This window comes from Podarcis cretensis (assembly GCF_951804945.1).
Source record: "Podarcis cretensis genome assembly, chromosome: 3".
NCBI classification, from domain to species: domain Eukaryota; kingdom Metazoa; phylum Chordata; class Lepidosauria; order Squamata; family Lacertidae; genus Podarcis; species Podarcis cretensis.
Window position 1 is genome coordinate 87,709,183 of NC_137172.1, and position 14,337 is coordinate 87,723,519.

The following is a 14,337-nucleotide window of genomic DNA, read 5'->3' on the forward strand; positions in this document are numbered from 1 at the left end:
GGTACCTCTGGATGTGAAAGGGATCCATTCTGGAGCCCCGTTCGCATCCAGAGTAGAACGCAACCCATGTCTGTGCGTGTCACAATTCACCACTTCTGCGCATGTGTGTGACGTCATTTTGAGCGGCGTGAGCTGCGAAACCCAGAAGTAATGCGTTCCGTTACTTCCGGGTCACCACGGAGAATAACCTGAAAACGCTCAACCTGAAGCATATTTAACCCGAGGTATAACTGTACAAAGAGGGACGCAGGTGGCGCTGTGGGTTAAAGCCTCAGCGCCTAGGGCTTGCCGATCGAAAGGTCGGTGGTTCGAATCCCTGCGGCGGGGTGCGCTCCCGCTGCTCGGTCCCAGCGCCTGCCAACCTAGCAGTTCGAAAGCACCTCCAGGTGCAAGTAGATAAATAGGGATCGCTTACCAGCGGGAAGGTAAACGGCGTTTCCGTGTGTGGCTCTGGCTCTGGCTCTGGCCAGAGCAGCGATGTCACGCTGGCCATGTGACCCGGAAGTGTCTCCGGACAGCGCTGGCCCCTGGCCTCTTAAGTGAGATGGGCGCACAACCCCAGAGTCTGTCAAGACTGGCCCGTACGGGCAGGGGTACCTTTACCTTTACCTTTATAACTGTACAAAGTCTGACAATTGGCCCAGCTTTCTTTGGCAATCGCTTGTAGTTGAGTAAGATTGCCTTCCATGAATATGGCCTTAACTCTGTGTCTGTAGGTGACTGTGGAGGCCAATTCTGGATCCGCACATCCTTCCGCAGTGGGGACATAGTTTCCAGGTGGGAGTTGATCACAGCGAGGGTTTGCCAAACGTGCCTTCCTCTAATCTCTCCTTTGCGTCCTGAGTTTGTGCTTCTTCGAAGTCCATGATGCCTTTGGTAGAGGCTGTTCTCCAAATGAAGCTCTCTCAGGCCAGTGTTTCCCAGTTGTCAGTGTTTATACTACTACAATTATTTTTTTTTAGATTTGCCTTGCGAATATCTTTAAACCAGCAAGCTCAGTGCTGTCAACACTGACTCTGAAGAGGCTGTGCAGAATTTTAGGTAGGGGTCTCTCTCAGCCCTGCAATCCTACTTTTATCCTGCAACAGAAGGAGGAGAGGACTACTATTTATCAACCCAACAGGTTGACAGGGAATCCCTTTTCACCATAAGTCTCCATGTCTTTTATCAGAGGTCTTACCTTTTGATATAAATCTTGTATCACTTGATATAAAGTTTGTATAATATATATATATATATGTATATATATATATATATATATATATATATATATATATATATATATATGTATATATATATATACACACACACACACACACACACACATACATAATGACAAATTTTGTTTTAAGGTATTTCTGTCTTTTCCCTTCCTCCTTCTTTGAAATGAAAAAATAAATAAAAACCACTGGGTTCACATTCTAATGCAGGTGGTCCAACACATGGCCCTCGAGGCCCTTTTTGGCAGTCCTTGGCAACATTTGACACACACACAAACACCCAGCCCTTACCCAGGTATGCTGAGCTTTGGCTCTGACAGGGTCCTAGAGTCCTCCTGTCTCCTTCCCAAAGCTTAGTTAGTGCTTTCCTGGCTTTGGGAAGGAGATGTAAAGGCTCTAGGACATGGGTAGGCAAACTAAGGCCCGGGGGCCGGATCCGGCCCAATCGATTTCTAAATCCGGCCCGCGGATGGTCCGGGAATCAGCATGTTTTTACGTGAGTAGAATGTGTCCTTTTGTTTAAAATGCACCTCTGGGTTATTTGTGGGGCATAGGAATTCGTTCTTTCTTCTTCAAAATATAGTCCAGCGCCCCACAAAGTCTGAGGGACAGTGGACCTGACCCCTGCTCTAGGACCCTGTCAGAGCCCTCAGGCCTCCTCTAAATCTAGCACCTTACTTATCTGGCTTTGGAAAGGTGGCATGAGTACTTGGTGGGGGCATCAGTTTTTGGACTCACTCTCCCCTCCTCCATGCAACAAGGCAGTGTGCACTCCGTGGGTTCCATGTCAATGTACTAGTATGGCCCAGTTGGCAGGAAAAGTTTGACCGCCCTGCCCTAATGAAATGTGCTTCACATGCCTCAGCTTGCTTTTATGGGGCAAGCGTATCATACAGTCCATACCATACAGCTCAGAGGTTTGAATTTATTTTTTCAGGCAAAATATTCTACGCATGGCAGTCACCTGTGTCCTGGATTGTGGGATTTTGAACTGGACCACATTTCAAGTTGAATAAAACCTTGCCCTTGGAGATCAAGAAAGAAGAAAATGCCACACCAGTGAAAAAACGTAGAAAGATTGATATGATTGTCGGTGCGCTCATGGTAAGAATACACTCACAGTGAAGTTTTGTTTAACAAATGTGTGTGGGAGGGGTGTATTCTTGCTTGCAGGGCTGGCTCAATACATTTTGGTGTCGGGCGAACCACAAAATAGTACGCCTCAGGGAAGAAAGGTAGAGCGAAAATCTACATTGGGAACAAGTGCTAGAGGAGACCTGCAGTGCCTCCTATTCCCCAAGAGGGGGCTGTAGACATGGTATTGGGGGGTGCCTGCTGAAATGGCAGCAGACCCGGCATCTAAGGAGTGCTCTGCAGTTGTTGCTGCCACTGCGGCAGCAGTGGTGGGCAATTCATTCCTTGGAGGCCAGATCAGCTGCCACCTGAGGCGGTCACCTCACCTTGTCTCATGAGTGGGCTGGCCCTGCTTGCATGCACTGGGGAAAAGAATATATAAATTCAATGTGAAAAACATTATGTGGAGGGGGGGGGGAATGTACACGATGTGTATTCTAGGATTTTTGCTGAAATATCTCAAACTGAGCACCTGCACATTTTTGAATTTTTGTAACCAACTCCACAGCCTTCCTTAGTGTGTGTGTGTGTGTGTGTATAGTCCCATACATAAAACCAATTGACAAAAAGCCAATTAAAAAAAAACTGATTTCACACAGAACCTACATTTTTTCCATGCCCTATTGTGTAAAATATAATGTATATGTAAATTAACCAATCTGATTTGTTACTCTGTGTATTATTGGGGAATGAAGATAAGGAGATCGCATGGGTGAAATCCCTCAGAGTTACATATGGCAGTGTAAGGGACAGCTGAAAAGTAGAAATTCTGGCACCATCCTTTCTCAGTCATTCTCATAGGCCCCAGCAGCTGAAGGAAAAGCTACTTTTCTAAAAATGTACTGCAGCATGCAGAACTGGTGCTGTCTGTTATGCTCGAAAACATTGCCTGGTACTACAGTTGTTGACAGCCACTGCATAAAAATTGCTAGCTATATTTCCATTTATCTGTTTTGTCAAAGGCTTACCATCTCCCCTCAAGGACGATGATTTAGTTCCCTCCTAGTAAAATTTTGCTGGTCATTATCGATGATCTCATGAACAAGAGCAGTTAGAGCAATGCCATCCAGAACACTGACAAAAATGGTGCATCGCAAGAATTTAAGTGCCGTGTACATTTTCCACAATGTATTTTGTCATGGGAGGCAGAGCTGTACTATTAGTCTGAATGCTAAATGTATGGTGCTGTTTAAAAATCTGAAGGATAAATTACAAGTAGCAATTCTAGATCACCCTGGAAATGCAGCTTTGCTTCTCTATAAGCGTTGCACAATGCAGCCTTGATGCTGGGGCATCTTTAAAAAAAAAAAACTTGCCAAGAACACTTTTTAAAAAATTAATACGTATAGTCATGGACCCTGAAACGTAGCAAGATTTATTTTATTACAAGTTTTCTATACTGCCTTGCATTGATGGAAAGAAATACCAAAGCAGTTCACATAATTTAAAAATGCAATAAAAATAATAACACTAACAATAATTACTAATCACTACTAATCAATAGTATTAAGGGTCAAGGGGAGCAGGCGTTTCTTCAGTTGGTAAAAACAACCCACAGTTGTTGATCTCAATGGGGAAAGCATTCCATACAGTTGGTGCCACAATGGAGAAATATTTCAGCATATTAATGCAATTGCTGTCAATCTTCCTTCCTTCCTTCCTTCCTTCCTTCCTTCCTTCCTTCCTTCCTTCCTAAAAATCCACTTTTTGCACAACTCCATAATCACCATGCTCTATTGCAATGCCACCTAAGTGTGTGCAACTGAATGACTACCTACTTCTGGTTGAATGTTCAGTTGTGAGTTCTGTGGGGCAGGGACCTATCTTTTCATACTGGTAAGCTATCATGCACTGGGATGGTGCTATCATTCATTGTGTAGACCGGGGTGGAGAACCTTTGGCCCTCCACAAGTTGTTGAACTACAGCTCCCATCACGCTTGACTCTTCATTTCTTTGCATTCTTGGATACCAAACATTCTCCCCTCTGCAAAAAAGAAGAAGATAACCTTAGGCCACAGTCCTAACCCCACTTACCTGGGAGTGAGACACATTGAATTCAATGTAACTTATTTTTGAGGATTCATGGTAAGGATCGCCTGTTACTATCCGTAAGGTTGGTTTACTCCATAGAGGAGCCAGTGTAAGCTAAATAGTTGGATAATATCCCATTTATGTGAATTTAAGAGTCACAAGTTAGTAGATGTAACACACGTACCTTTTCCTTATTAATACAAGGGAAGACCACACCTGCAGAACTTCTCATCTCCTTTGTTTCTAAAGGAGAAAGAAACATATCTGTTTAGTTTCAAGAAGGCCAGAATTGTTGGCAAGCTGCCCAATGCAACTTCCCCTGCCTTCATCACTACCTGCCCCTCACATAGTCTATGGCAGAAAGACGCCTTGGGCTCTTCAGGGTTCATTTCCCACTCTTGTCACCTTCAAAGTGTGATTCACAAATATATTAAATTGATATCACCAAACCCCCATTGAGTATCCAAATTCAATATAATAGCATGCATAATTATATCCTACACAAATAATTCTTGCATCACTGCAATCATTTGATTTTCAAAAAGAAGAAGATTGGATTGTGCAATTTTTTAATGAAATGAAGCTGCACAGTACTTGAGCCTTTAACCATTTAAATCTTTAGAACCAAACTGGTGTAACTAAGATACCAAGTTTCAGCAACTTGCATTACAGCCTTGCTTCCAAGTTATGTATTTTTTATTGCAGAACTTTCACTCAAGGCTAAAAAAAATTTGCACTCTTATTTGGAAGATCAGTAGAAGTGTGAATTGAACTTCTGAGTAAACATGTATGGTTTCCTAGTATCTGTATGCTTAGGAGAACAGCCAGAACTCAAGTCAACAATATAGTTGAGAAGATCTCCTAGATATGTTGAAAAATTCAGTTTCTAATTTTTACATGAGAAGCAAATGGGTTTTTTTTAATAAAAAAATAAATCCTGAGGCCATAAAATAATCCAGTCTTGACAAGCAGTGAAGCCAGTGACTCATTTGTATCTATAATTGGATAAAATGTTATACTTTGTCAAAGCATTATTATAAATAATAGAGAAGGGAGGTTGTAAGTTAGGGGGGCTGCATGTTCATTTTTCGTGTTGAGACAGTCCTTTGAATCAGCAGGCCATTGGCCACCCCAAGTGCCTGTCATTAACAAGGAGAACACAATCGGCATTCGTTGTTACAGGTTTTTTATTTTATTTTTGTATGTCCACTTGCCATCTCACCCTCAATGCTAAAATAAATGCAGCCCTGGCTTTCCCGCAGAAGCCTGTATTTTCTTGGAATTTACAATTGTATGGGTAAATTCTAGATAAGCTGTGGATTACAGCTTCCATCAGCTCCCTCAACCAGCATGGCCAGTGGTCAGGTATGTAGGGAGTTCTAGTCCAAAGTATCAAAATTAGTGATGTACTGAACCCCATGAAAAATATTCCTATTAACAATTTCCATCAGCTTAATTCTGCCCATTTATACAGTAAATATTACACTGGAGCTCTCTGCCAAAGAGATAAGCCATGAGAGACTTACATGCCAACCTTTGGGCTTCCCATCTTAAAATACAAAGGCAGGAAGGTAAAAATCCTGCAATTAAGTGGCCATAAAACAATAAAGCAATATAACCATGAAGCTAGTTAGGAAGGAGCATGTTCAAAGAGATGCATGGTGTACAACTATGTGTCTTATCTCATAGCAGTAATTTATTGTATTGTTTTTATGAATTCAGATATCCCATGGGTATCTAAATCAAATCTTGCTTTGATTTAGAAAGCTTCCATCCATCTTTTAATTGTGCTTTTAAAATGTGCACTTTTACATTTAGCTCATAAATTAGATATTCCTGTAAAAGCTTCAAAGCATGCAAAACCCTAGTTTTGGAGCCATCCAGCCACTCTCATTTACAGAGATGCTCCTTGCTCTTTTTGTGTGCATTCTTACAGGGGGGTTTGCCCTCAGCTGTGCATAAAATCCTATATACAATGTCTTTCTTTCTTTGTTTGCTTGCTATCGCTTTGCATACTGCAAGCCAATCTCATCTATCCTTTATTGTGTAGCATTATTCTTACTAAATAAAAAAAAATCCTTCCAGTAGCACCTTAGAGACCAACTAAGTTTGTTATTGGTATCTCATACCAATTAGAAACTTAGTTGGTCTCTAAGGTACTACTGGAAGGAATTTTTATTTTTTATTTTGTTTCGACTATGGCAGACCAACACGGCTACCTACCTGTTATCCTTACTAGTAAAAGAAGTTGTTTTAGTTGGCTTGCGTCTCTCAGTAGCTTCTTCGTGGTTTCTGAAGTTCTATACCTAGGAGAAATGTGCATACTTCTATGTGGCATTTATCACTGGGAAAACTAGGGTTGCTACTTTATCTGACAGCCAAGGGCTAGATATGTAAAAGGCAGCATTTAAACTTAGGAACAAAGCATTGCTTGCTGTATAACTTTGGTGACCTTTTGGTAAAAGAGAATTCGGGAACTAGGGAGCATCCTCTATGTACCACCCAGAACTCAGTTTCCTTGGAATGAGTGTCAGCAAAGACAAGTGCCTTTAGAATATATGGTTTTATTTACACATATATACAATCCCAGCATAGGGTGGAGGTGCACGCAGCATTAACACCCAGAAAGTCTTGCTTCCTAATTAGTTGCAGCTTTGGATCCAGCACAGAGCAGGCATGTATCTGTGCCTCCAGATTCCAGCTCAATTTGTTATGGTTTTGCCATGATAAGCATAACCAAAGCAGTTGCTCTGTGCCGTAGAACTAAAGGGTGGGCCTTCCTCCACCCACTCACCAAAAAGTCTGTTAGGTAGGAGAACAATAGCCAGTGTAGTGTGTGAGAGCCAATGCCATTACACAGACAAAGGAACTAGTTTGGCAAGCTTGCTCTTGCTCATTCTACCCTACTGATATAGGATCCCAAGAACTGGAAGGGACTCAGGGCGTCATCAAGACCAGGGGTCAGCAAACTTTTCCAGCAGGGGGCCTGTCCACTGTCCCTCAGACCTTGTGGGGGGCTGGACTATAATTTTTTTGGGGGGGGGGAATGATGCAAGAGCACAATGATCCCCGGTTGCTTCTTACCTGTGTCTTGCGAGTGGCAGGGACTGGCAGCGGTGGAGGGATGATGAGCAATGTGTGAAAGGGCTGCTTAAAATGGCAGCCGCTCAAGCACTGCTGCTGTTGGCACCAACAAAGTCCAGCCCCGTTCCTCCTCTAGGCAGGGCAGGGGGAAGCCGGGAGGAGGGAGGGAGGAGGTGGAGGCGGCGCTGCCGCAGAGGGAGGGAGAGGGAAAGAACGCATGCACTGGCGATCCATGCGGCGATTCCCAGACCATCTTGGGCCGGATCCAGAAGGCATTTTGGCCTGATCTGGCCCACAGCCCTTAGTTTGCCAACCCATGATCAAGAAAAAACCCTCAACTCATAACAATATAAAGAGGAGAGTAAAAGGTAAAGGTAAAGGTACCCCTGCCCATACGGGCCAGTCTTGACAGACTCTGGGGTTGTGCGCCCATCTCACTTAAGAGGCCAGGGGCCAGCGCTGTCCGGAGACACTTCCGGGTCACGTGGCCAGCGTGACATCGCTGCTCTGGCAAGCCAGAGCCGCACACGGAAATGCCGTTTACCTTCCCGCTGGTAAGCGGTCCCTATTTATCTACTTGCACCCGGAGGTGCTTTCGAACTGCTAGGTTGGCAGGCGCTGGGACCGAGCAGCGGGAGCGCACCCCGCCGCAGGGATTCGAACCGCAGTGTAAACAGCAGGTTTGCAAATTACTATCCAAAATAGTACAGGAACAGGGCTGGGGGAAAACATTTTGTAGGCTTGGGAGGAGCCTCCATTAGGTGTTAGGCACTAGTCCAGCTCACAGCTGTGTGAAGGCTTGAGATTCTGAAGTGGCAGCTGCAAATTTCAAGCACTTGCGTGATAATTTTGCAACCTCTAAGGCAGTGTTTCCCAACCTTTGGTCTCCAGCTGTTTTTGGACTACAATTCCCATCTTCCCTGACCACTGGTCTTGCTAGCTAGGGATGATGGGAGTTGTAGTCCAAAAACAGCAGGAGACCAAAGGTTGGGAAACACTGCTCTAAGGAGGCATGTAGCTGTTTCGGGCCACAACTTTTAGCCTATTCATCAAATAGTTTTGGAAATGCCACCATTTTATTCACTTTAATTACATTCATTACACCTCACTTGTTTATTAAGCACTCGTAGTATGTGCCACTTTCGCGATTCTGCATATCTGAGGGCACGAGGGGAGCAAAAGGGTTCTTAAAATACTTCTGTTTTGTGCAGTGGAAAATACTGCTCTTGTTGCCAGAATGGTAGTTTTAATACAGTGCTGACCATTCATCATGGTTTTTAAGAATAAATTTCAGAATATTCAAACTAGCCAAGCTCTCCTTTAAGTGTAAATCTTAGAATATATATTAGAAAAAGAGAGAAATTATTGGAAGTAATATGATAATCAACAACTGATTTTTTTGGTGAAAATTATTGGTATCCTAGAATGATCACAGTTGAACAGAGACAATATTGAGGAACTTGGAGAATATTAAAACAATTGTTAATGTTTTATTAGAATTGCATCATAACTGTTCCAAGTCAATGGTCTTGATTTAAGATACCGTATATGGTTTACTTATAGTTCTATTAATGAGCTGTCACTTCACAATTACCTATAGAAATATGGATAATTGGTGGAATGGCTTTGCCATTGATTAATTATGCTAGGCTCAATATTTTGTTCTTTGTTCAGTCTATATAGCATAAAGGACATGCAGTGTACTTAATACTGGATGTAGCATTTCTCTTGGGAAAGCTAATGAAATGCATATTTGATGGAACTGCTGTCAAATGGATACAAAATGGGATTAAAATTAAACAGTGTAATTATGCATTGTGCAATGACTATTTGAGAGGAGATGTCAAATGGGCTTCTGAAAGGAATACCAGGGATCACTGATTCATTAACAATTTTGGTAGGTGAGGCAGAGAACCACACTAATCCAATATTAAAGTGATAAAAAGCTGGCAAGGGTTACAGATCTCATTGAGGGTAGGGACAGAATACGATACGTTCTGAACAAATTGAAGAAATTCAATATATGAAGAGTCTTTATAGAGTGAGATTTAATCAAGATCATGCAAATTACTTCACACAAGATACTAAAATGTGCAAATGCAGAACTAACACATGCTTGATAAAACTCTCAAATGCAACAGGGGTGAAAAATGTGTGAAGGCTGCAGTAACTTAATTTGGTTCCATCGTCTAGCAAGGAATAAAAGAACAGACAAGTTCACATGTCAAAAGACATAGTCCAGCAGAAATTACGTTGTGGGGAACAGTCATTTCCTAGAATCCTAAAGCTTGGTTGGGACCTCAGGGAAATCTAGTCTGATCCCCTGCTGATACAGGAAACCTAAGAGGGGTTTCAAGCCTGTAATGAAGGTGAACCCACCGCCAACCAAAGGAGCTTGTGGTCCCACTGTGGATCAGCTTGTAGCATCTGGAATGAGTAGGGAGCATCATCCTGTCCTTTGCCTCAGGGAGCAAGATGGCAAGGCCCAGCTCTGCAGAGAAACAAATGGCCCTTGGGTGGCTTCCCCACTGCAGTGGCTCTTCTGGTCAATAAGTTACTTCAGTTACATAAGAGCTAAGTTTGACCTCTGAACTTGATTTTCCCCTCACAAATATCAAAACAGTTTGCTGGTGTTATGATATGTGAAGCTGAATTGCAGCTGTGTGTGGTTCAGGAAAACTGGCTTCCCATACCACCAGTAATGTGTCTTTTCTGTCCCTTAGTTCCTCCCGGCTAATTACTATAATGTTGTGCTTTCAAGATTAATAACAATTGTCATGCCTAGCTGATTCTCTTTTTATGCACACAACGACCACCATAGATTCTACAGTAATGGTTTATTCTTTTCAGTGTTCTGGAATGGACATTCGCTACGTACAGTACCTAAAAGTGGGTTATTCCGTACCCTAAAAGATAGGCAGGGACAGGCCTTTTCAGTTTAGCTAGGCCATAGGCTTAAAAGAAAATGGAATCATCAAAATACAGTTTTATGAAATTATTATTTTCTGCAACACCTCAGATGAGAGAGCTAAAGGATGAGGAGCCATCACACATTCCATAGAACCTTCACACGTTGTGTTTCACTCCTGCTACTGTGTGCTGTCTTCAGCATTCAGTGTACAGTGGTACCTCGGTTTAAGAACAGTCCAGTTTAAGAACAATTTGGTTTACAAACTCCGCAAAACCAGAAATAGTGTCTTGGTTTGAGAACTTTACCTCAGTCTGAGAACAGAATCTGAACGGTGAAAGGGCACCGGCGGCAGGAGGCCTCATTAGGGAAATTGCGCCTCAGTTTAATAATGGTTCTGGTTTAAGAACGGACTTCCAGAATAGATTAAGTTCATAAACCAAGGTACCACTGTAGTTGCTTAGAAGATATATTTTATTACAAAGCTGACAGTAATATATGTACAGCATTTGTCGTCTGAGCTTAATATTTAACTGAACAAATTAATTGCCAGGCTTGCTTGCTCTTAAGATTATATTCATGATTAACATATGTGAGCATGGGGTGGGTGCTCAAAGGGGGCTGCAGGATAGGATAAAAGATGAGGCATGGAAATGGGGGTGGTCTGTGTGCAACAGAGAGTTGAAAAAAGGAAGGGATGGAGGTGCAAAGGGGTTTGCAAAAAGAGAGGAAGTAGGAGGCATGGGAATGGGGTTAAATCTTCAGGATAGCTCAGTCAATAGAGCATGAGACTCTTAACCTCAGGGTTGTGGGTTCAAGCCTCATATTCGGCAAAAGATTCCTGCATTGCAGGAGGTTGAACTAGATGACCCTTGCAGTCCCTTCCAACTCTACCATTCTATGATTCTGTGAAAAGATTTAAGGGCTTCAAAGGGCTTAAGATTTAAGGGTTTAAAAGTCAGCACTTTTAATTGAGTCCAGAGTGGCCTCTGAAAATACAGAATTCAGCCTGCACCTTAAGCTGCTCAAGAAAGATAAAAGATTCTACACAATTAAAAAACAAACCCAGGCTATTCAGAACTGGTAGACACTGGCTGTGGGAAGAACCCATTAGCAGTGTGTTTGTAACTAGTAATGTCGTTACAATCTGCCAATAAGGCAGGGTAAAAAAATACTGATATGGAAAGATGTCCATATAGCATTGTCAGTCAGAGCTCATTAAGAAGAAAAATACGGCTTAGGAGACATGGGTGATTTGCTGGGTCACCTAAGAAAAAAAAGAGACAGAGAAAGGAATGGAAAATGTTCCAATAAGTGGCAGAGAGTAACAGATAGTTAAAAGAGCAGATGCTGTGTAGTAGCTACAGTTGCTATCACAGCCAGGGGAGCATTTGTTCAGCAAAGAATGCAAGAGATGCACATTGAAGTGACATATTGTGTAAAATAATGCAAGCAATAGTGTGTAATGGCAGAAAGCAGTGGGTATTGCTTTTGTACATGAAGTGCACAGTGAGAGTCAATGAGCCTGTTGCATCACTGCTGAGTGTTAAGGGAATGGCCATATATTGTTGAACAAACTAGGGACACAGAACAAGCTTGCCCATTTTCTTACAATTTTCAGAGGGGGTAGCTCTCTGCTGTAGCAAATACAGTGGTACCTCTAGATGCGAACAGGATCCGTTCTGGAGCCCCGTTCGCATCTAGAAGCAAATGTAACCCGTGTCCACGTGTCTGCGCGTGCGCAGGTCACTTTTTGGCACTTCTGTGCATGCGCGTGACGTCCTTTTGAGCATCTGCGCATGCCCAAGCAGCGAACCCCGGAAGTAACGCGCTCCATTACTTCTGGGTTGCCGCAGAGCGCAACTAGAACGTGCTCATCCCGAAGCACATTCAACCCGAGGTATGACTGTAGCAGTCTTGTGTTACCTTAAACAAATTTATCATGGCACAAGCCTTCGTGGGCTTTGTCAGATGCATGCAGTATTTGTGTGTGTGTGTGTGTGTGTGTGAGCATAAACAGACCAGAAGCCAATGAAATGTATAAAATACACAGATAGTTACAATTGCATAATGCCAAGTGTTTCTTCAGAAAACAGTTGTTAACATAGGCATCCTGGATTACATTATAATTTTCCCCCATTCCTTAAGAGAACACTGTAAACAACTAAAAACTTTGTCAGGATGAGAGTAATGCTTGTAATGTACGAGAAACTATGGGAAAATGGATTATTATTCTTTTAACAAATTAGAGAACATAAGATAAGCAGTGGGGGGGGAGATTGATAATAGTAACCATGGAAAGGCAGAGGGAGGTCAAAGGATTCAGAGAATGCTAAACGAAGAAGTGAATGATGTCTTTGAAATTAAATTTGTTACTTAAAACAGCAGCAGCAGCAGCAACAACAACATAGGCATCCTGTTATTGGTAAGCCAATTAATACATACTGTGTGATTTATCATCACCATCATCATCATCACCATCATTAAAACATTGTCCTTATTCAACCCACACGTGACAGCATAGGACCTCTTTGTCATTTTCTTGCAGTAATATATACTGTGAAGCTAGGGCAAGTTCACTGTGGAGCCTGCAATCCAGCCCCTGTTTATAGATAAACCTTTGCTAAGCTGTATCACTCAGCCAACCAGATAGCCCTGTTTCAACCCTGTCATTACCACTGCTGCTGCAGTCAGTTGCCTGCTTGGTCTCCCTGGCAGCACCTGTCTTCTTTAGGCTGCAAAGAGGAAGACTGGGAAAGTATTGTTGAAGGGGAAGCAGTGACCCCCCCCATTACAGCTGTTCACCTGGACAAGACAGTCCTAGCTCAGCAGTTGAAAAAGGGTAGCAGCGCCGCTGAGAAACAGCCTAAAACAGGGACTTCCAGTTTGGCTGCATCCCATCACCAGAGGTGATAGCTGCTACTGGTCAGTTGGAGACTTCTTTTCCAGCAGGAGGTCACCATGTAAAACAGCCCATAGAGAGTTAAAGAAGGAAGAAAGTGTTTGGTCGTATTGACTTGGTTCCCAACTTTCCCATGAGCAGGAACCCTCAAGAGATACTCCACCTGGCAGAAGGGAGAGAGGTGATATTTGCTGGTTTCACCCTGCTCAATTATCCCATTCCACCCCTTGCTCAAAATCCCATCTAGAGGGTTGTGGAGAACAACATGGGAAGTTGAACAAGGAGGCTGCAGGACACACAACACAACACACAGGAGTCTTCGTTGCATTGGGATTCCTTCTGTGAACCTTCCATTCAAAGACAAACGACTCAGGAGCCAAGCCACTGTAACGGACCTGCACTGGTTCAAAGCCATTAAGGACTTCCTAACTTTTCAAGACATTTTACAGATGTACCTTCATGTCTCTGGTCCAGGTGAAAAGCACACCTTAGTAGGGGGCCCACTTAGTAGAGTACTTTCCACAAGTGCGATGTATGTCTCCTTTGATGGTATAATTGCAGTAATATGGAAATAGACTCTTTAATGTAGGAGAATGAGGGGGAAATACTCAGAGATTCAAAAGGGGTTTTCTTTCTCTATTTTTTTTGGCAGATAAAGAGCCTGAAACTATAACTTTTTGAGGAATTAGCCTATTCAACTTGGAAAATGGTTTAAACTGTGTACTTTGCTGCTCATTACTACTATTGAAATAACCATTAGGTATCCATATACTCTAGCTTATCCATCATCTCTCATACAACCCTCATTCTCCCCTCCCCGCCTTTACTTCCCCAATCTCTAAATCCTTTCTTCTGCTTCTCTGCTATCCGTAGCAATTATCCCAGGCTCATTTCCCTGTCTTTAGATGGGAATTTATAGTGATTCACCATCATAGAACTAATGGTTCCCTGCCACAGACTTACTATTTGCCCCTGGGCTGGCTGCTTTCCCTCACCTTCAGTTCTCCATCTAGACAGGAATAATATAATGATGACCTACATCTCATGTGTGGTTTGG